The 24,274-nt window shown below is 36.5% G+C and overlaps 1 long non-coding RNA gene across 1 annotated transcript in view; it reads right to left on the bottom strand.

Moving 5' to 3' along the window:
- LOC105505177 overlaps positions 1–16,316 on the bottom strand; it is a 50,087-nt gene extending 33,771 nt beyond the window's left edge. Inside the window, exons 1-2 of the long non-coding RNA XR_001000707.1 lie at positions 16,245–16,316; positions 14,087–14,235 (exon numbers count right to left, since the gene is read on the bottom strand). This is a non-coding gene — a long non-coding RNA (uncharacterized LOC105505177). The remainder of the gene's footprint in view (positions 1–14,086; positions 14,236–16,244) is intronic.
- Between the last annotated feature and the right edge of the window lie 7,958 nt (positions 16,317–24,274).

Below are 24,274 nucleotides of genomic sequence, written 5' to 3'. Positions count from 1 at the left end.
AGTGAAATACAGTTTGCTTTTTCATGGACCATGCCTTTGGTATTGTTGTATGTAAAATGTTGACATGGGAAACATTCCTTTGTTCCCCTTGCAGGGTGTGCAACAGGGGGAGTGGCTCACTTCTTCAGTGCCCCACTGCTCAAACCTCTGGAGGAGAATGTAGATGGGCAGTTTGTGGGGCTCCAACTGCATGGCAGTGTCTAGGGGGGAATGCTTAAAGCTCCTGAAGCCTCAGTGGGCATGTGTTACAGTGTGCCCTTTCAGTTTAGCCATCCATACGTGGCTTGTGTCTATAAGCTCAATTAGACCCTCTGCCTCATTGCAAGGACAGAGGGCTTTCTGTATCCTGGGCTTCTTGCCTTGGTGTACTGGAAGAATTATATCACATGTGAGCTTGGAGAATGAATGTAAGGTTTTATTGTGTGGAAGTAGTTCTCAGCAGATGGGAGAGCCAGAAGGGGATGTAGTGTGAAGGTGGTTTTCCCCCCGAAGTCAGACTGCTCAGCAACCAGGCTCTCCTCTGACTTCCCCGGCAAACTCCATGTTTTTCCATTTGTGGATGGCCTGCCAATATCTGCTGATGTCTGCTGGTGTGTTCCTCTTGACATCCAGCTGCTTGTGTCTCCTCCCACTAGGGCCTCGGGGTTTTTATAGGCACAGGATGGAGGCATGGTGGGCCAGGGTGGTCTTGGAAAATTCAACATTTGGGCACAAAAACAAATGCCTGTCCTTACCTAGGTCTGTGGGCGGAGCCCTAACCTGCCCTTCTCTTCCCAGCCCTTCCCTGCCCCACTCCTGTATCAATGTCATTGCCAAACACAAGGTCATCTAGATTTTCTTTTGTGTCATGTCCTAGGAGTTTTCTGTTTTTGCATTTTACACGGAGGTCTGTGATCTCTTTTGAGCTAATTTTTGTGAAGGTTGTAAGATCTGTGTCCAGATTTTTTTTTCTATCGATATGTTTCTTTTTTCCACCAATAAAATACTGTCTTGATAACTGCAGCTTTATAGTAAGACTTGAAGTGCTGTAGTAGGCATATTTTCTATAGTAAACAGTAGGCATATTTTAGAACCAAATATACCAGCTTTATATGTTTGTCACAGCATTCTATTTTTTCTATATTAGGCATAATTTCTAAAACATCGTGAGGAATTCTTTCTAGACATTTTGAAAGCTTTACTGACTTTCTTTTTTTTTTTTTTTTTTTTGTTTGAGACAGAGTCTCGCTCTGTCACCCAGGCTGGAGTGCAGTGGCCAGATCTCAGCTCACTGCAAGCTCCGCCTCCCGGGTTCACGCCATTCTCCTGCCTCAGCCTCCCGAGTAGCTGGGACTACAGGCACCCGCCACCTCGCCTGGCTAGTTTTTTGTATTTTTAATTTTTTTTAGTAGAGACAGGGTTTCACTGTGTTAGCCAGGATGGTCTCGATCTCCTGACCTTGTGATCCGCCCGTCTCAGCCTCCCAAAGTGCTGGGATTACAAGCTTGAGCCACCGCACCCGGCCTGACTTTCTTATTATATAAAACAACAATATAAATATCATCTCAGATACTTCTTTGTATATAGTCAGGATATATTCCTAAGACAAAATTCTAGGCATGATATTCATTTGTATTTTCTTTTAGTTATTCTAATATTCCAGATTTTTAAACATTTAAACATGTAACTTTGCATGGGCACATAACATGAAGATATACTGTATATTTATTTTTACAAATGCAAAACTGATTATTCCAGTACTGGCAAATTTTGAATCCCTTTTCTGTTGATTAAAATGCCAGCTTATACACTAAATGTCTATTTTAAGCCTGGCAAGCTTCTTTTTCATTAAATTTACCACTTGTTTTTAAGCTTAAGCCATGTTGTTTTAAATACTATATATTTATATTGTTTTATAATGTGTGGTACTATCTCAGTTTTCTAAATCTTTCTAAGAACGATCTTCACTTTAGTCTCCTTCAGATCTAGGAGCCTTTGGGGAAGAGTATAGGGAGAATGGCTGCAGGGAATAACTTAGGAAGAGTTTCATTTCTTTCCTCTGCTCTACATAAAGCCTGATCCCTCCACCGCTCTTCTACTTCTGTAGTGCCCAAATTCGGACATCCTAGTATCTCCTTTTGGTCTGATTTCTATGTCTGAAACAAAGTTGACTATGCTTACTTCTAAGTTTGTGCTGAGCATGGTGCCAGGACTGAAACCTGGGACCTCTCAATACTACTCAGACTCCAGTATATTATTCTCAATGATGCCACACTAATTCCTCATTTTGAGAGAATGGCAAACTTTGAACTTCCTGAAGTCAATATTTTTTCTTGGAAGTTATTTGGGGGTGGGAAACAGAAGGCCTGAATTCACTCTCTTACCCTCCCTTCAGTCCATTGCTGTCCCTGTTATGTCAAGCAGTAATTCTTTGAAAATTTCAGCAGATCAGTATCCTATTGTCACAGGATCTTTGAAGTCTTGCTTTTCTGACCCGAGACCTCTGGCTGGTGGTGCCTTTGCCTGAGTTTTTCTCAGGCTCGCTGGGCTGGTTCTGCCCACTCAGCCTGGCAGGCTGTGCTCAGCTCACTCTACTGGCCTGGATCCCATGCCTGCCAAGGAGGAGTTAGGCGTGGAGCAGCGAAGGGTGTGTGAGCAAGTGTGGGCTCCAGATACTGCGCAGTCAGACATGCTGGCTGCTGTAGCAGGGTGGGCAGCTCCAGTGCCAACATGGGTGTCAGCTCTCTGTGAGGCTGCAGCTGGATCAGGAGTACCACAAGCAGCTTCCCCTGCTGGCTCCAGGACATGCAGTGGCACCTGGAAGCTTGGAGATGCCAGGCACTGCAGGACTCCAAAGAGGGAGTCACAGCTCTGACTCAGGGATCTCCCAAGTCTGGGATCCCTGAAGGGTCACAGCTCTTCTCTCCTTCTCTTTGTCCACAAAGTGGTGAGCAAGTGCATGTTTCAGCCCTGTTTGTGTTCTAGCTCTTTTAACTCCACCATTTAGTGGGTACTGAGTTCTTGCTCTGTGACCAGGAAGAATGAGGCACACAGACAAGTGGAGGATGAAGAGAAGTTTTATTGAGCAATAGAACAGCTTGCAGGAGACCCACAGGGGGTAGCTCCTTTCCACAGCCAGGGTGTTCTGATGAGTGTTCAGCTCCTATAGCAGAGAAAAGACCCTGGATTGGGAAGCTCCTCTCTGCAGGCAGGTCATCCCATTGCCTTCCCAACTCTCAGCAGAGAGGAGACTCTGGAGTGGGTTGCTTCTCTCTGCAGCTGGTAGTCCTGATGACTCTGCAGGTCTCTGAAGCTCTCAGCAGATAGGAGGCCCTAGAGTGGGTAGCTCCTCTCCGCTGTTGGTCATCTTGACATCTCCTTCTATCAATAATAAGGTTGCTCTTCTCTGCAGTTGGTTGTCCAGTTATCTGCTTATGTCTGGCTGAGTCTAGGGCTTTTATGGGCCTCAGAGGGAAGGCAGTACATGCCAATTTGTCTATGGGCAGCCATGGGCAGGCCCAGAAAAGGCACCAGAAGTTCCCACTCTGGTTTGTGGGACTGGAAGCCGGACCCAGCCTTCAGGCTATTCCTGGCATAAAAAAGGTGAGGCCTCTGTGGAGACCTGCCCCATTCCACCCAGGAATCTGTCTGCCTCCAGCTGTCCTTCATGGCGCCCAGGCTCCACCTGACTTGCTCCAAAATTGGAGAAGGTGCGGAGAGCAGGGAGAAGCCAGGCAGCAGGAGCAGGCCTTCTAAGCCTGTGAGGGCATGAGGGTCTTCCTAGGTCCCCAAGTGTGTAGGGATGCGTGAGTCTGCAGCCAGGGTTTGGGCAGCTACAGCTGCATCTGTGCCTAGAGGTGGCGGGGCTCTTGCCTGCTCTATGGAGTGGGAGACCTGGCTCTGCAGCTGCAGTTTGGGTAGCTACAGTGGCACCCAGGGAGCTTCTTCCTCAACTTAGAAGTAAGCATAGTAATCAACTTAATGGGGGTAGGGCTCCCACTTGTCCCCAGCTCCTGCAGGCTCCACGGAGTGTGCAGCCCTGGCCACACCTCCCTGCTGCAGCCTGCCTGATGGCAGCCTCAGGCTGTCTGCAGCAGCTGCTGCCATCACTATCTCTGTTCTTCAACCTTAACACGTGATTTTCTCTAATTGTATATTTTATTAGTAGTTTCCATGGGAATTTTAGTAGGAAGAATTCTTGATGGCAGTAATAGAGAAAAACAATATCAGATGGAGAGTCTCTCAATTCCACTAGATTTTATTCATAATTTATATATATCTGGATTTGTCTTATAATCCTTCACAACTCTTGGAATAAATCATTCCTTTTCACTAATTCTGATACCTCCATATATACTCTAGATCTTATTTCCTTCTGTATTTTCTGGCACATTTCACTATCAGTTATTTCTCTCTCAAGTACAAGGTAATCCCTGTTGTGTTTTAGTTTCTAATATTTTCTGTTAACAAAAGAAAAATAAAATTATAAGAAAGATCTCTATTTCCTATTTTTGAAACTAAACTTCTTAAAATGAAGTTTGTTGCTGTTCTACCTCCTCCCTTCCCCTCCCTTCACCTCCCCTCCCCTCCGCTCCCCTCCCTTCTCCTCTTCTCTCCTCTCCTCTCTTCTCTCCTCTCCTTTTCCCTTCACTTCTCAATATTCTCCAGTATGGATTATATGCATTTTAATTTACCTCAACTAAATTAATTAATATCCATTTCTCTTAATATAATGGGCATATTTCTGTCACTTCAGTTTTCAGTAGTACTGAAGTCTTAAAACCAGACAGATACACTCACTTCTCTTGGCTTTCCTAACATACCACTGTCTGATGTTCTGATCTCTTTTATAGGCTCCTACCCCATATCTGGGTATGAATTTGAGAGTTCATAAAATCTTGAACCTGAAATCTCTCAGTAGTCTATTTGTAGATAACCTGCACATTTTCATTTTTTACCCATACTTCCCCCTCTGAACATTGGTCTATAATGTCTTTCCTGCCTCCAGAAGGTAATTCTAACCTGAAAAACATCTTGATGAGTAACTCTTACTTAAAAATATGTATATAAATAAATATTAATAATTCCCTTTGAAATTAGTAGCACACAATTATTTTAGTAGTTAAATAAGTGCATGTAGGATATTTAATATTTATATAATAAAAACATTAATGTAAAATACAATGATAAGTGATTTTCCAAAAGCAATAATCTCTTACCAACTTTGTAATACACTTTAATGGCCTCTCATTACTTTTGTCATCACCAGAATCCTTAACATGCCCTACACAGGTCTATGGCACCATCCCTCATGAGGCCTACCATGCTCCGTGCCACTCTAGGCTTATTAGCGTTCTTTCAGTTACTACAACATGCTACAGGATCTTTGCCTGTGTTGATCTCTGAGTCTGGAGTGCCTCCCCAACCCTATTCCCCACCATTGCCTGATGAAGTCTTGTATTCACTTCAGATTTCAATTCAATTGTCATGTCCTTAATGAACCCTCTGATCTCCTTTACTTGGTCCATTCTTCTTATTTTGTCTCTATGTACCTCTTCTTGGGAGTTCTTATCAATGTTTGATTTTATAGGCATTTTATGATTATCTCATTATTGGTAATAGATTTTATGATACCTGGGATTATGTATTTTTGGCTGATAATTTTATTAGATTTTTGTACAGTGCCTGATATATAATAGGCACTTGATATTCACTCATGGAATAAATAAAAGGAGGAGGGAATAAGTGGAAGTTTCCCAGTTTTCCTTCTATAAATCATGAAATATTTTGGATTATGACTAAAGCTTGGGGGTAATTTTATGAATGTTGATTTTTTCTTTTGTATTATTTTTCTAAGTGATTTGACTTATCTGTATATTTCTCTTTAGTTCCATAGTTATTCGATAGGCTCTTTTTAGATTTTTTTAATGATTGAGGGACTACCTCACAAACTTTTTTCAGTTCCAATTTTATATTTTTTCTGAAACTTATTTTTGTTCATATTATAAATAAGTATTGGTGACTTTTTACAATATAGCTTCAAATTAATGCTACTTTCCTTTAGGGTATGTTGTTTGCATTGGAATTGTGTTTCTGTTTGTTTATTTTATTAAAAGAAGGCATCTATGCAAAACCAAAACTTCCCAGCAGTAGGACATGTGGATTGCCCTGGCTCTGCGTTCTCACCCTGATCATGGAAATACTGTTCCTTTTAATTTTATCCTAATGATATGCTCAAATAATCTACCTCAATGAACTTTTACTGTCTTTACAGACCGCTGGACTGAGGGCAAATTCTGACTGCCCCGTTTACCACTTCCCTAATTATAGGAATAAAAGTTTATTTTTAACTAATTTGATGTAAATATTTACTCATTGGGAGACATTACACAAGATGATGATGAGGAGGAGGATGATAATAGTAATAGACACATATGGTTTTGATAGGCCATGCTTGATATGCTTTATACATTAACTCATTTAATCCTCATAAAAATATCATATTATTTTAGCATCTTCACTTTCCAAGTGCAAAGACCAAAGCACCTAGCAGTAGGTATGGTGGTGCATACTTGTAGTCCCAGCAGAGGTGGGAGGATCCCGGGCTTGAGCCTGGGAGGCTGAGGCTGCAGTGAGCTGAGATTGAGCCACTGCACTCCAGCCAGAGCAACAGAGTGAGACCCTGTCTCAAGAAAAACAACAACAACTACAAAACCAAAGCACAGAGATAGTAAGTTGCTTAAGAACACACAGAAAGCAGATAGCAGGAGTGGGGTTTCAACCAATGAAAGGCTCATGCTTTTAACCACTAAGCTATATTGCCTTTTCAAGATAAAGGACTACTTTCCATACTTTAACTCAATTATTATAACTCCTAAACCTATATAAAATAGATCACTTTGACTCCATTTGAAAAGTGTGGGAACCTAAGTTCAGAAAGGGGAGGTAACATTTTGAAGTCCAGACATTGAAAATGTCCAAGTCAAAATTTCTACTGAGATATATGAATTATCTTTCCACATGAAGCTGACTTTAAACCTGTAACTCTCATTCTATTACATGAAGACAGGCAATGAAAAACTATAAATCTAAGAATGCAGTATTCTCAACTTGTACTTACTAACCATGCATCTCAATTTCTAACTTTTTAATATATCCTCTTATATGACGTTCTTGTGGAGGAGAAGATAAAAAAAAAAAAGAGGGTCATTGATAATAACTATGTCAGGAATAGTACATACCACATAGGAAGCACTCAAATAAATATTGATTGAATGGCTATTCCATTAATTTTGTTCTTCAATCAGCTCCTTTTTACAAGAAATTTGGTGGACAGTCCTCAGAGCAATGGAAATAAGAGTTTGTTTTAGTTTTAAAAGTTCCTTTGAATTTTTGTCTTTCTTGATGTTTTCATTGGTATGTTGAATGGTGGATGTAAATTGATTTTATCTTGTTACTGCATGTTAATAGTAGGAAAATAGGCAGATAATATGCATTTAACAAGCATTTGTTGAAAGAATAAATGCTGAGAGAAGGCACATCTGGAAAGCCAATATCTGTTTTCATTGGAAGCAAGATTTATTTTGGGAATAAAAATATTTATTATTTGATATTTGATATATCAAATATCAAAATATAAATATTTGATATTAATACATGCAAAAATGTACATTTGCTTTTTTTAAAAGAAATTTTAGATTTCATCAAAGGTTTTTGCCTCTACCAAATATATATGTCTTTTAGAAGAATATTAAACATGCATTAAGTTCATGACTTGTAACTTTTATATGTTTTATTTTATTTTTTACTTTTGGATATTTTAAATTACATTTAAATATGTTAGCCGTAGGAATCCAAACATGTAAGATATCAATAAATGGTTTTGGTAAGTTATTTTATGTTAATGAGTTCATTATTGATTACTTTAAAATAATATTTCAAAGTTTATGAATGATACAATTAAAATATGCTATTCTTTTTTTTTAATGTCCACAGCTCAGTCCATTTTTAAGGCATACTGTTCTGAAGAGAACATTTAATGTAACTCTGCCAAATTCTTTCTTCATTGATAGAGAAAACACTCCTACTCTAGAACAAAAAGCCAAACAAAAACATGGAGGAGGCAAAATAGAATCTTCTAAATGGTGAGTGTATCAGTTCGTTCTCACACAGATATGAAGAAATGCACAAGACTGGGTAATTTATAAAGGAAAGAGGTTTAGTTGACTCATTTTCACATGACTAGGGAGGTCTCAGGAAACTTACAATCATGGTGGAAGGCAAATGAGAAGCAAGTACCTTCTTCACAAGGTGGCAGAAAAGAGAGAGGGAAACGGAACTGGCAAACACTTATAAAACCATCAGATCTTATGAGAAGTCAGTCACTATCATGAGAACAGCATGGGGGAAATCACCCGTATGATCCAGTTATCTCCCATCAGATCCCTCCTTTGACATGTGGGGATTATAGTTTGAGATGAGTTTGGGTGGGGACACAGAGCCAAACCATATTATTCTACCACTGGGACCCTCCCAAATCTTATGTCTTTTTACATTTCAAAACAAATCTTACCTTCCCAACAGTCCCCCAAACTCTTACTTCAGCATTAGCTCAAAAGCCCATAGTCCAATGTCTATCTGAGACAAGGCAAGTCCCTTCCACCTGTGAGCTTGTAAAATCAAAAGCAAGTTAGTTACTAAGATACAATGTGGGGACAGGCACTGGATAAATGCTCCCATTTCAAATGGGAGAAATTGGCCAAAACCAATGGGCTATAGGCCCCATGCAAGTCTGAAAGCCAACAGGGCAGTGATTAAATCCTAAAGCTACAAAATAATCTCCTTTGACTCCATGTCTTACATCCAGGGCATGCTGATGCAATGGGCGGGGGACTCCCACAGCCTTGGGCAGCTTCTTCACTGACTGGTGTTGAGTGTCTCCAGCTTTTCTAGCTGCAGAGTGCAAGCTGTTAGTAGACCTACTATTCTGGGGGTCTGGAGAAGGGTGGCTTTCTTCTCACAGCTCCACTAGAAAATTCACTAGTGGGGACTCTGTGAGAGGGCTCCAATCCCACATTTCCCTTCCACACTGCTTTAGCAGGGATTCTCTAAAAGGGCTCTGACACTGTGAAAGACTTCTGCCTGGACATCCAGGCATTTCCATACATCCTCTGAAATCTAGGCAGAGGTTCCCAAACTGCAATTCTTGACTTATGTGCACCCTCAGGCCTAACACTACATGTAAACCACCAAATCTTGGAGCTTGCACCCTCTGAAGCAACAGTTTGAACCATAACTTGCCCCTTTTAGCTACGGCTGAAGCTGAAGCAGCTGGCACACAGACACCATACCCTGAGGCTGGATAGAGCAGTGGAATCCCTGGAAACCAGCCCACAGAACCATTTTTTCCCTCCTAGGCCTCCAGGCCTGTGATGGCAGGGGTGGCCACCAAGGTCTCTTGACATGCCCTGGAGACATTTTCCCAATTTTCTTGGCCATTAACATTTGGCTCCTTATTACTTACACATATCTCTGCAGCTGGCTTTAATTTCTCCCCAGAAAATAGATTTTCTTTTCTACCACATGGTAAGGCTGCAAATTTTTCAAACTTTTATGCTCCACTTCCCTTTTAAATATAAGTTACAATTTTAGGTCATCTCTCTTAAGTTCAATGTTCCATAGATTTCCAGGACAGGAACAAAATTCTGCCAGTTACTTTGCTAAAGCACAGCAAGAATGATCTTTACTCCAGTTCCCAATAAGTTCCTCATCTCCATCTGAGACCACCTCAGCCTAAACTTCATTGTCCACATCACTATCAGCATTTTGGTCAAAACCATTTAACAAGTTTCTAGGAAGTTCCAAACTTTTTCTTATCTTCCTGTCTTCTTCTGAGCCCTCCAGACTATTCCAACCTCTGCCTGTTACCCAGTTCCAAAGTTGCTTCCACATTTTCAGGTTATCTTTATAGCAGTACCCCACTTCTTGTACCAGTTTACTGTCCAGTTTCACACTGCTATAAAGAAGTACCTGAGACTGGGTAATTTATAAAGGAAAGAGTTTTAACTGATTAACAGTTCAGCATGGCTGGGGAGCCCTCAGGGAACTTACAATCATGGTGGAAGGCAAAAGAGAAGCAAGTACCTTCTTCACAATGTGGCAGAAAAGAGAGAGGGAAGAGGAACTGCCAAAACTTATAAAACCATCAGATCTCATGAGAACTCAGTCATATCATGAGAACAGCATGGGGGAAACCGCACCCATCATCCAATCAGCTCCCACCAGGTCCCTCTGTTGATACATGGGGATTTCAATGTGAGATGAGATTTGGGTGGGAACACAGAGTCAAACCGTATCAGTGAGTATACCTGTCCTCCCCGAGTTATATGGTTACTACATTTTTACAATCCATTAATTAACTGCCATAAACAATCCCTTGGTCAGGATACATTTTTCTTTCCTCAAAGCAATATATTTGTATCCCTCTTCTAGAAATTGGTTGTGTTTATGGCCCCAAGGTGTAATTAACAGATTATAATAGAAGACAATCTGCATTCTTCTAGAGATAAGTGCTAATCTGGTCAGGAATAGCCAGTACATGATCTTTACATTTTTATAAACTCTGTTTTTCATTTGCCTTTAATAACAAGATAAAATAGTTACCTTAATCAGGTGAGTTGCTTTTTAATTAACCTATCTTTTTAATACGAATAAATTTTTGTAATGTTACTTTAGTCAGTTGTTGTAGGATTATATCTTATTTTAGCATGTAGACTTTTTTGGTCAAATTGTATTATGAAGCAGTTTTTAATTAAAAGTTGGTATGCTTAATAATAGAGACGAGGTTTCACCATGTTAGCTAGGATGGTCTCAATCTCCTGACCTTGTGATCTGCCCACCTTGGCCTCGCAAAGTGCTGGGATTACAGGTGTGAGCCACTGCACTTGGCCTACTTAGGTTATTTTTATTTTGATTTACCCACATATTTAACTATTTCATTGTTCTTCTTTCCTTCTTTCATTTCTGTGCTTCTCTTTAGATCATTACTCTTCTGTCTAATGAACTCCTTTGAATATGTATGTTTGCACAGGTTTGCTGTTGATGAGTTTTCTCAGTTGTTTGGCTGAAAACATCTTTATTTAATTTCCCTTTTTGAAGGATATTTTTGCTGAATAAACAAGTACAGTTTGGCATATTTTCTTTGAGCATTTACAAAATGTCATTCTATTGTTTTCTGACCTCCATAGTTTCTAATGAAGTGTCTTTCCTTTGAAGATAATGTCTTTTATTTATCTGACTGCTTTTACAACTTTTTTATGCATTTAAAAAAGGTCAGTTTTACTCTAATGCTTTTAGATTTTCCTACCTCCTGCCCCAGTTCTCCTTGGTGTTTCTTAATGCTCTGGATTTTGTGGGTTGATGTCTTTCTATTGGCTCTGAAAGTTTCTCACCTATTATCTTTTCAAATATTGCTTCCTTAACATTTCTCTCTTCTCTTATTATACAAATACAATTACAGATATTAAATTGTGTCTCATGTGTCTTGTATGCTCTTTTGTATATTATAGATTCTCTTTTGTTTTGAACTTCAGTCTGTATATTTTATAATAATCTCTCCTTAGTTCAAAAATCCTCTCTTTAACTGTTTAAACACATCTATTGCATTCTTAATTTAAATGTTAACATTTTCAGTTCTGTAATTTCCATTGGGTTACTATGTATAAATTCCAGTTACATAGTGAGATTCTTGATCTTGCTAACAATTTTGTTAAGCATTTTATTCTTTGTTATTTTAAAATCTATGATAGATATCTCCAACTCTAATTCACCTTTGGATCTGCTTATATTATGTTTTAGTTTTCTGGTTTTTGATACTGACTTCTGACATGTCTACTAAGTTTGATCACATGTAGAATATTGCTAATGAAAAATTATAGATATAATTTGATATTTTGTCTCATATTTTCTTCCTTCAGGGAGGATTTCCTTTAGATTTTTCTCAGGTACCTTAAATATGGGGCAGACCTGCTTTTCCAGTGTGGGGCTTGTCCGGAGCTGAGTTTCACATTTTTGTTAAGAGTTGATATAATTCTTGTTACCTACATTTTTAGAGTATAACCTTCTTTTATTCTTTAATAATAGGAAGTCAGGGATATTAACTAGAGTCCCTTCTCCAATTTTTTCTTCTTCCATCCTGGGAAACTGCCAAATACCCCGTTTTGCTGCCCATACCTTTATCTGCTACTCTTGACTCCATTTGATATCCTGTTATCCCTATACCAGATAAAATTTAGCAAATGTCTTAAGGAGGAATATGACATGATGCTAGAATTCCCTTTTTCTTCTCCCTTTTTCTTTGTAATTTGATTTCTTGACATCCTGCTTTCTTAAACTACAAGTTTTATCTTTAGAGATCCCGATAAGGCCAAAGTCTTAGCTTTGGTTTTTATCTGCCTTGTGACTGTCTTCTTGGTCTTTTGGCCTTGTGCTATTTAGAAAATAAAAGATTCTTCAAGGGAAATGTAAGGCTTACCTCAGTATTACATCTGCCTCACTATTCTCACCAAATTTCTGGCCCTTCAAAACCTGGTTGTCTGTATAGTTTTCCATTCAGTTAAATAGGTTTAAACAGAAATAAATTCTATAGATTTTATTTATTGCATGGACTGCAACAAGTTATTCTTTGCCATGTCTGAATTTTTTTACCAGTTTGTCAAGCTCCTTTCCTTTCATCTCTCAATTTATGAAATTCTATATCTTCAATGAATAATTACAATTAAAAAAGAATATATCCTAGACATGAGGTATCCTGCCATATAACTATTTGCTCATAATTCTATAAAAAGCACACATCATTTTTAAGAAAATATATTTATTTATTAAACTTACTTACAGATTTATCTTTTGAGAATTACCATTGTCACATTAGAAACTAAGAATATGTTAAGGTTGTATGTTTCATTATTTAACTATTTTTTCATGGTGTCACACAAAAATAAGCCGTTAGAAATGCTTTAGTATTCCAAGCATGCTCACTCACATTCCAAGCCCTCTGTTAAATAAGCCTTCAGCAGACAAAGCCAGACTAGCCCCCTGTCTAACTTTACCATTACAGATGGACACAAAGTCCCAAGTCTATCTTTTCTGTTTCTACGCTCTCCTACTATTACCACTGAAGACCCTCAAAAAGCTACCAGAGTTGCATTCAGAATTATTCTGCATTTCAGTAAATATGATGTCATTTGGAGTCTCCCTACTTTAATTAACTTTAATTAAAAACAATTTTATTCTACAATGAGAGAGACGTTTAATGCTTGGTTGAGCTACTACACCAACTCTAAAGAAAATGAGTGAGTTAACATGTTCAAATAGCTGTTATCAGCTCTAATTATGTTTGCATGAAGGAAGAACAAGCTAGATAATAGAAGAGTGTTGGATGATTGAAAATGGTGAAAGAGTAACCATATGAATAAAAAAAAATGTAGTAAAAGTGATACAGCCAGAAAAAATTCTCTGCAATTCACAGGTTTGCCCTTGGGTCAAGCTGCATTTTCTTCAACTGTTCCTAGTCATAATGGACATCAACATAAAATATTTTCATATAGGTAGTCTCACATACCTGAAGCTTAGTGAAAAAAAGGTATTTCTGCTAAGATAATATCTAGTAGAGCCTCTAATGTGTTACAAGTTTATTTTATAACTAAATTGTTGTAAAAGATTTTTATTCTCAAAATATTTGTCAGTGGAGAAAATAATGTATTAAATTATATTGTGAAAATTTTAACAGCTTAATTGATTTCTATTTCTTTTTTGCTCTGTCAGTAACATTTTATCTTATTAGACTCACTATTATCATGATGTAATGTCTAAACAATTGAAGAATATATACTTCTATATATGCCTTTAACTACTCAAATCTTCAGCAGAGTCAAAAGGACAATAAATACAGAAGCCAGAATTATGTCATAATTCTGACATTAATTTGGTTAGAAAAAAAGAGTATTCTGTGAAATTTTATATCTTTTGTATTGGAAGTACCTTAACTAGAGAAGCCATCTGAAAGAATATTTTGACTTAGGTGGAGAAGTACAATAGAGATATCACTTACTGAAACAGCTTTTCTTTTCCCACAGATATATCCAAAGGTAATATCTATTAATATAAAGGTAAGCTGACACTTCTCTCACAAAGAAGCAATTCCATGTTGATGGTGTCCTCCATCAGCTGCTCACAGGAACGTAATTGCTCTTCTAACATCTAGGGATAGAAAAATCTGTTCTTATATGATATTTGTTTTTCTCAGAAAAATTTTCCTATTACAAAAGCAGTATATATATTCATTGCATTCTTTCTAAGCATATACTACTGATGCATCCATATAAAATATAATGCTGAATAAAGACTTCTGATGAAAAGCCTTTCTTTTTCACTTTAGAGTCTCATTCTCTAACCAGAGAATGCAATTACTTTCCAAATACCAGGCATGCTGAAACAAAGTGAATGACGTTATTATGCATATGTGTTATTCCCTTGACTTATTTTCTTACTCTTCATTTCTCTGAAATGCTAAAAGTAGAATATAAAAATCATAAAAGGAATATTCAGTATGTTTTACTTTGTATAACTTTTATGTGCAAATAGGAAAGCAAAGAAAAAAATGATTAAACTGTGGCAATATACTGAATTATCTTCAATAGCCTACATATTTAGGGAAGATGGGTAAATTTAAATATCACATCCCAAAATATTTGGCATTAATGCTCTACTTCTAACATGGTCTAGTAAAACAAATTAGTTGGAGATAAGGATTTATCAATAGTATTTAATATTTCTAGAGGAGCATATCCTCTTTGAAATTTTAACAAATGCTATGGAAACTTCATTGATGAAAGTGGATTTATGCAAGCAATCTAAAATTAACATAATTCTAAAAGATTCAAGTGCTCCTGAAATTTTCAATGTATTCTGATTTAAGAAAACTGTATCTAAAATATCTCCATTAATGTGCCTAAAATTCAAGATTGGAATGATAAAACCCCCCCAAATGGCCAATAAATACTTGCTCTTCCATTGAATTGGATGAATTGAATTGAATTGAATTGTGAAAACAGCACAGAACTGGTCGTTGATGTAGAGGAGACTTTGAGCTCATCTCCTAGTTACATAACCCTAAACTAACTAGTTAATCACCTAGTTCTTTGTTCTATGGCTCCAAAATGAAGCAGTTGGTATATTAGATCAGTAGATGTCAAACATAGAGAATGTTTCACAATTACCAAGTGAGGTGGTAGAATAACACAGTTTTCCAACATCTAACAACTCTCCACCTAGTATTGCCTGTACTCTGAAATGGGTCCTGAAACCTGTATTTTTCTGTAGGTATTTATGTGATATAGTTAAGCTCTAGGTACATGATCCCCAAGGTTTCTATCATCCCTATAGTATTTCTTTTGGAAATTACCTTTTTATATGTCATATAAACCATACAAAATATAGTTCTTGTTGCAGAAAACTCAGACAACCAAGAGTATTTGACATGCATTATATGTGTTGCAACACCCTTGCATGTATTCCTTAAAAAAAAAAAAAAAAAACAGAAAAAACACAAACCTTATGGGATGATTTTTACCTTCTTATTTTTAATTCTTTTCCTCTATAATATATTACATAATATGCAAAACTTGTTCATGAATAAAGAATAGAAAAATGAAAATTCAGAACGTGGGAGAGAATTGCCAGTCAACTTTTAAGACAATGTTTTAATTATTCAGTAGAATAATTCTTATGTCTACAATCTTCTTACATATTAACATTTTCTAAACCAGAACTAGTAAAAATTCTTAAATTTTCATACTACTGTTATAACAAAATAATATAAACTTCTTGTCACCTAAAAACAAAGTTGAGAATTCAATATGTGAACATTGAATGGGAAGCAAAATTATTTTGAAATTTTTGGAAGAGTAAATAATCTTGTTTTTAAAATGATAGCCTTTCTGTAATATTAAATTAATAATTTTAAGAGAACAGAAGAGATAAGCAGAAAAAATACAATAGTAAAATAGAAAAGGCATTATATTTGTGTATATGTGTATATATATATATATATACACACACACACACACATATTTATCTCTTTGGAAAGATGAGTAAAAATATAAATAAAATCAAACAACATGAAAGACTATGAAAACATTATATATTATTAAAAATATGAATAAGATAGAGGGTCTTAGACTATTAATCTTTCTCTGGAACAAACTTACCACAAGCAGCAAGAAATTGTTGGAAGAAATCTACCTGGAGTCAGTAAAGCTTTCAAAAGACATTTCCTCTGTGAAAAAAGAGCAAACAATTCTGAAGTTGGAACATATTGAGGCAAAGAAAACTCAGCTAATTGAACTAAAAGTGACATTATTGATAACAGGGAAATTTAACAATTTATAAAATACAATTGATGATGTAGCAGTTCAGCTTTAATAACACAGAATTCACAGGGAAACAAGTAATAAAAATAATGATTAAGTTGGGATGGTTAGGAGATCCCAGGTATGCCCCATTTTGCATTCCTAATCATGTCCATGTAGACCAGTCACTGGCAATTAACTTCTGTAAAACTGGAAAATTTCCCCTTTTTCAAAGGCTTGGAACCAGAGATTCCAAGGGAGATAATGATTTAACCATTCTCTCAGAATGTATTCTGCAGAACACAGTGATTGCTTCAAATTAGAAAGGTTGAAAGGGATGGCTAATTTCCATAACTTTGACAAAAATGTTTGTAAAAATACTGAACAGCTGCCTTCTTCAGTTCAAAATTCAACACAACTAAAATAGTATTATACTGATCCATTATTATATTTTATTCCCAGGATGTTAGTCTGTTTTTCATAGTTATAAAAGACTATCTGGACTGGATAATTTATAAAGAAAAGAGGTTTATTTGACTCATGGTTCTGCAGGCTGTTTAGGAAGTGTTATGCTACCACCATCTTCTGGTGAGTCCTCAGGAAGCTTACAATCATGGCAGAAGGCGAAAGGGGTGCCAACAAGAGAGGGAGCAAGAGAGAGAGGGAAGAGGTGCCATACTCTTTAAATAACCAGATCTCCTGTGAACTCTTTACTAAGGGGAAGGCATCAAGCTATCCACAAGGCATCCACCCTCATAACCCAACACCTCTCTCTTAGCCCCACCTCCAACATTGGAGGTCACATTTTAACGTGAGATTTGGAGGGAACAAATATTCAAATAGTATCACCCAGTTTTTTCAATTATGTCCAGGTAGTCACTTTCTTTTTTATAACTATAATAAAATGACCAGCTGGATTACTTAATGTGCAAGTAGTTACATGAGTGAAATGTGTGTGTTCTTTGTTTTCAAAGGGAAAGTTATAGCAGTTTGATTATATAGTAAAGTTGTATGACTGTGGAAAGTTTTGGTATCTCCCCATTGAGCAGACTTGCTTTTGTTAACCGCACCAGTTTGCCTTTTCACCTAACAGTTATTTGCAAAATATGATTGAGTTATGGCCAGTAAAATATGAGCAGAAATGACATATACCAGTTCCAACTTTAGCCTATAAGCAGCTTCCAACAGTTCATTCACTTTTTACTCTGTCTTCCAACTGAATAAATACACTAATGAAGCACTAATGGAAGGAGGCTGGGTCATGAATGACCATTTGGATAACATCCTGGACTTTACAAGAATAAGAAATAAATTTAAGCCACTAAGATTTGAGAAATTTATTTGTTGTAGCATGACCTTAACTAATGTGCTCTAGACACTCCCATACATGCATAACAAAATGGGTCTCTCCACAGGTAGGACATAAAAGCTCAGATGGTGCCTGTACCTTAAGGAATCAGACATGATAAACCAAGGGGCTATATTCAGGGAGAACAGAAACAAGTTAGTCATCCCTTAGAGTCCTCTCCCTCAGAGCAAGGTGTTGGATTGGAAAATATCTGTTTCAAAGTGCATTATATATGTTTCAATGCCCTTGCATCTGTTCCTTAGAAAAATGATTTAGTACCCAAAGTGTACAGGCTGTACATCTTCTGTCATTTTCATGATTGAAATTAGCTGTCTGAATGTGTTTCCTCTCAGCTTCCAGAGCCAGTTAACTAAAAACAAGCTCGCAACATAATTGTAAAGTAAAATATTCAGAAAATGAAATTTAATTTGTTGACCAAATTGATCATTTTGTGGAATTTTGCTAGTTTCCAATTATACCAAGTGCCCTTCATTTTAAACAGCTGAGTAGGTTGGGTTACTCTCACATATGTGAATGCTGTCAGCCCTCACAAAATGAAGCCATTGATTAGAAAATTTCATGGGTAGGCCTTTGTTTTAGTCCATTTTTATGCTGCTGATAAAGATATATCCAAGACTGGGCAATTTACAAAATAAAGAGATTTAATTGGACTCACAGTTCCACGTGACTGGGGAGGTCTCACAATCATGGCTGAGGGCAAGGAGGAGCAAGTCACGTTTTACATGGATAGCAGCAGGCAAAACGAAAACTCCCATTTTTAAAACCATCAGATCTCATGAGACTCATTCACTATCACAAGAAAAGCACAGGAAAGACCTGCCCCCATAATTTAATCACCTCCCACTGGGTCCCTCCCACTACAGGTAAGAATTGTGAGAGTTACAATTCAAGAAGAGATATGGGTGGGGACACAGCCAAACTGTATCACCTTCTAAATTATGTTCCAACATTTATTTGTTGTTTAGAGTAGACCTTTATTTTTTACTGTATTTTAAAATATATAGGCCAGATGGGGTGGCTCACACCTGTAATCCCAGCACTTAGGGAGGCTGAGATGGGCAGATCACCTGAGGTCAGAAGTTCCAGACCAGCCTGGCCAGCAATGTAAAACCCCATATCTACTAAAAATACAAAAATTAGCCAGATGCGGTGGCACATGCCTGTATTCTCAGCTACTTGGGAGGCTGAGGCAGGAGAATCACTTGAACCTGGGAGATGCAGGTTGCAGTGAGCCGAGATCATGTCATTGCACTCCGGCCTGGGCTACAGAGTGAGACTCAAAAAACAAAACAAAACAAACAAGAAACCCCCAGATTTATAGTAATTTTAAGTTATTTACATACATTTAGATATTTCAAATATATTTACAGTTTATATTTGATTTCCATTATATTTTCCATTATATTTTTGCTCCATAAGTAAAAGTTTGTTATAGCTATTGCTTTGGCTATTCAATACATCCTCTCTCTCTCTCTCTCTCTCTCAGCCTCCCTCCCTTCTCCCTTCCTTCCTTCCTGCCTACCTGGCCCTCTCTGCTTGTCTCTCTCTTTCTCTCTCTTAAATAAACACACACACACAGAGAAATATCTGATGGGAACTTTCCTCTACCACCAATTGATCTTTTCCAGTAATGTCCTCCAGTAAGTCTCCTATTTGCTTCAGCTAGTTTGTTTTCATCTTTTTGAACTGAATTATCACTATCACTTGACATTCAATTTTTTTGAGAAAACACATCTCTTATTTGATAATTACACAGCTCATTTTGATGAAGCAGTTTTATTCCCTAGGAATATTATTTATTTTTTTATCTTCTATATTTCCAGCTTTATGGAGGAATAATTGACAAATAAAATAGTGTATATTTTTGGAGTACAATGTGATGTTTTGATGTATGTATACATTATGAAATGAAGCCAGTAAATATTAAGCCACTGGCTTAATTAAGCCAGTAAATATATCCATCACCAGCCAGGCACGGTGGCTCACGCCTATAATCCCAGCACTTTGGGAGACAGAGGTGGGCGGATCACAAGGTCAGGAGATCAAGACCATCCTGGCTAACACGGTGAAACCCAGTCTCCACTAGAAATACAAAAAAATTAGCCAGATGTGGTGGTAGGCACCTGTAGTCCCAGCTACTTGGGAGGCTGAGGCAGGAGAATGGTGTGAACCTGGGAGGCAGAGGTTGCAGTGAGCGGAGATCATGCCATTGCACTCCAGCCTGGGCGACAGAGCAAGACTCTGACCCCCCCAAAAAAAAAAAAAAAAATATATATATATATATCCATCACCTCACAGTTAATGTGTGTATGTGTGTGTGGTGAAAACATTTCAGATCTACTCTCTTAGAAATTGTCAAATATACATTATCATTAACTGTAGTCACGATGCTGTACAATAGAGCTCCAGAACTTATTCATCCTTTCTAACCAAAACTTTAACCAACATCTCCTTCTCCATATCCTCATGATCCACTGAACACCACCTTCTTTTTAAATTAAATTCATTCATGTTTTTAATTGAAAAAATAAAATTGTACATATGCATTACCTTACATATTTGTATTTTTGTGGTGAACACACTTGAGTATATTCACCTTTGATTTTTAAGAATATAATAAACTGTTATTAACTATAGTTACCATGTACAAATTGATTTCTTGAACTTATCCCTTCTATCTATATGAAATTTTAGATCCTTTGACCAATATCTCCCAACCTCTCTCCTGCAGCCCATGAAAACCACCATTCTACTTTGTTTCTATGAGTATGAATTTTTAATATTCTACATAAAGTGAGATCATGTGATATTTGTCTTTCCGTGCCTGGTTTATTTCACTTAATGTAATATCTTTCAGGTTCCTCTATGTTATTGCAAATGATAGGATATCCTTCTTCTTTAAAGCTCAGTAGTATTCCATTGTGTATACATAACCCATTTCCTTTATCCATTCATCCGTTAATGGATACTTAGGCTAATTCCATTATATTGGCTATTGTGAATAATGCTGGAATAAACATGCGGGTGCAGATATCTCTTCCACATACTGATTTTATTTTCTTTGGATAGGTACCCACTAGTGTGATTGCTGGGTCATATGATAGTTCTATTTTTAATTTTTCGAGTAATCCCCATACTGTTTTCCATAATAATTGTACTAATTAACACTCCCACCAACAGTGTGCATGGGTTCCCGTTTTTCTATCCTCACCAACATTTGTTGTCTTTCATCTTTTTGATAATAGCCATTCTAACAGGTGTGAGGTGATATCTCATTATGGTTTAAAATTGAATTTCCCTAATGATTAATGATAGTGAGCATTTTTTTTCATATGCTTTTTGGGCATTTGTATGCTTTATTTTGAGAAATATCTATGTAGGTCATTTGCCTGTTTTTTAGTTGGATTTGTTTTCTTGCTACTGAATTGAATAGGAATATTTTAAGTTATCTGTGGTCTGTTAGTGTTACTGACCAATTTAGCCTTTGCTTAATGTGTTAACTTTAAGAATACTAAATGTTATTACAAAAGCGATTTCATGAGCAGGATGACTCATTATGTGGACACTATCGAGATTTATGTCATTACTGTTACAGTGTCAGACTCTTCCTATATTTCCCTGGTTTATAATTAACTTCAGTGACATAAATAAATCCCTTCTCTTATTCACACTAGGGCATGTTATTTAGAGTTCCCCCTGTGAGAAGCAACTAAATTGCAAACAGAAACTAAAATTTGAATGGTCTTCCCTTGTGACTTGTAATTCTGTGTCTGATTTTAAAGATACTTTTTGTTTTGTTTTGTTTTGCTTTAATGGCATATTGCTATAGTATACTTCTCCCAATCAACAGCTATTAACAGTTCTGAAAAATGATTACTTACCTCTTTGAGATGTCTCCAAGATTGCTGAAAGTATATTTTATCTGTAAAATTTTCCATTATTTAAAATCAGACCTTCCCAATGAGTATCCCTAAATTTGGCATGGGATTTATTAATAAGCCTCCAGAAATGGAAAATGTAACTATGCTAAGAAATTATGACATTTAATATCGACCATTTATATAAAAATTATATATAGAGATTGACCATATTTATTTATGTAGGTCAAGTGTAATCCCTGCAGTTAGTTATACCTAGAATCTCATAAATGTCACGCATTAGGAAAATGTTGGAGGCATTTTTTACTCCCAATTTTAAGATAAGTTACATACAACATAAAATTTGCCATCTTAACCATTCTAAGTGTATAATTCAGTGGGATTAAAGACATTTATAATGCTGTACAACCATAACCACCATCCATCTTTATAACTTATTTTGTAACCCTGAAACTCTATATCCAAACTTTAAGCCCTGGCAACCACCATTCTACTTTTTGTCTCTATGAATTTGACTACTCTAGGTACTTTATATAAGTGGAATCATACATTTATTTGTCCTTTTGTGACTGGCTTATATCACACAGAATAATGTCCTCAAAGTTCACCAATTCTGACATGAAATATGTCAGAATTTCCTTCTCTTATAAGGTGAAATTTTCCATTGTATGTATATATCGCATTTTGCTTATCCATAAATTAATAATGGACACTTGGCCTGCTTCCCCATTTTAGCTATTGTGAATAATGCAGCTATGTATGTGATTGTACAAATATCTCTTTGATGCTGTATTTTCTTTTGGATATATATCCAGAGGTGGATTTGCTAGATCACATAGTAATTTTATTTTTAATTTTTTGAGTAACTGCCATACTATTATCCACAGTGGCTAGACTATTATACATTTCCACCAACAGTGCACAAGAGTTGCAATTTCTCCACATGCTTGCCAACACTTGTTATTTTCTGGTTATTTTGATAGTAGCCATACTATTGGGTGTGAGCTGCTATTTCATTGTAGTCTTAATTTACATTTTCTAATTATTGGTGATGTTAAGTATCATTTCATGTGCTTATTGGTCATTCATATATCTTTGGAGAAGTCTATTCAACTCCTCTGTCTATTTTTGAGTTGGGTTGTTTGTTTTTTGTTGTTGAATTTTTTGACTTCTCTATATATTCTGGATATTAATTACTTATTGGATATATAAATTAGGTTGCTTTTTGTTGTTGTTGAGTTTTAGGAGTTATTTGTAATGTTCTAGATATTAATTCCTCATCAGATATATGATTTGCAAATATTTTCTCCCATCTTGTGAGTTGCCTTTTTACTCTGATATTGTCTTTAGAGGCATACATTTAAAAATTTTCATGAAATCTAATTTGTCTGTTTTTTCTTTTGTTTTCTATGCCTTTGGTTTCATATCCAATGAATCATTGCCCAATTCAATGTCATGATGCTTTTGCCCAGTGAAAAAGCTTACAGTCTTGTCCACAGAATTACTCATATATATACACACATACCCAAACATGCATATATATGTGTGTACATATGTAGAATTTATAGTAGGCAGTCTCCAATTTTATTTTTTTACCTAATTATTGAGAAGATAGGGATTATGTTTTCTTCATGCCCTGTTGAAAGCAAGAGAATTAATAGAGAACAGAGGATGCAAGTTGGCAGAAGTAGCTTTGAGCCAATGACGTTCAGTTGTAGGGGTTCAAAATTTTGAATGATTATGTTGAACAGAGTGAAGAATAAGTTATTCTGGACAGTATGAAAAGAAATGCCACATAGAAAATAATATCCATGAACTCATGTTATACCAATTAGAACCCATGCTTTTTCACAAGGCAGCTTATATAATGAGGCAACAGATTAAAATCAAACTGATATCAAGAAAGCAAAACTCAGAACGCATATCTTGGTCAGGACTCCGCTTAAAATGAAATCTCTCTGTTACCTATCTGTGTCTAAAATCATATTTTTCTATTTAAAATCAACTATTGTATACCAATGACTATTGTGTTAGGTAAATTTTATTAAATATCTTCTACTAACAGTAAAATGCATAATAGAGTTAAGAAATGTATTCATTGAAAACAATTAAATGTTTTACTCAATAATATTTACAGCTCAGCTATCTAGATAACTTAGATATCCAGAATGACATATACTCTGAAGATTATAAGTTTATCATCATGTGAGGTAGATCTAAATGATCAACTGTATTCATTTTACCTTGGTACTTAAATATATAATTTTCTGTACAGTCAAATAATAAAAGATCTGAAGTTGTATTCATCATCATCTTAGTGGATGATGTCATAGGGGAGATAAAAGTTCAATGCTGAAAATCAATAAATGTAATCCATTATATAAACAGAACCAAAGACAAAAACCACATGATGATCTCAATAGATGCAGAAAAGGCCTTTGACAAAATTCAACAACTCTTCAGGCTAAAAACTATCAATAAAGTAGGTATTGATGGGACATATTTCAAAATAATAAGATCTATTTATGACAAACCCACAGCCAATATCATACTTAATGGGCAAAACCTGGAAGCATTCCCTTTGAAAACTGGCACAAGACAGGGATGCCCTCTCTCACCACTCCTATTCAACATAGTGTTGG

This window comes from Colobus angolensis, unplaced genomic scaffold, assembly GCF_000951035.1.
Source record: "Colobus angolensis palliatus isolate OR3802 unplaced genomic scaffold, Cang.pa_1.0 Scaffold123, whole genome shotgun sequence".
Classification (NCBI taxonomy): domain Eukaryota; kingdom Metazoa; phylum Chordata; class Mammalia; order Primates; family Cercopithecidae; genus Colobus; species Colobus angolensis.
Note: the sequence above shows the minus strand (reverse complement) of the source record. Positions and strands in the feature narration are given on the sequence as shown.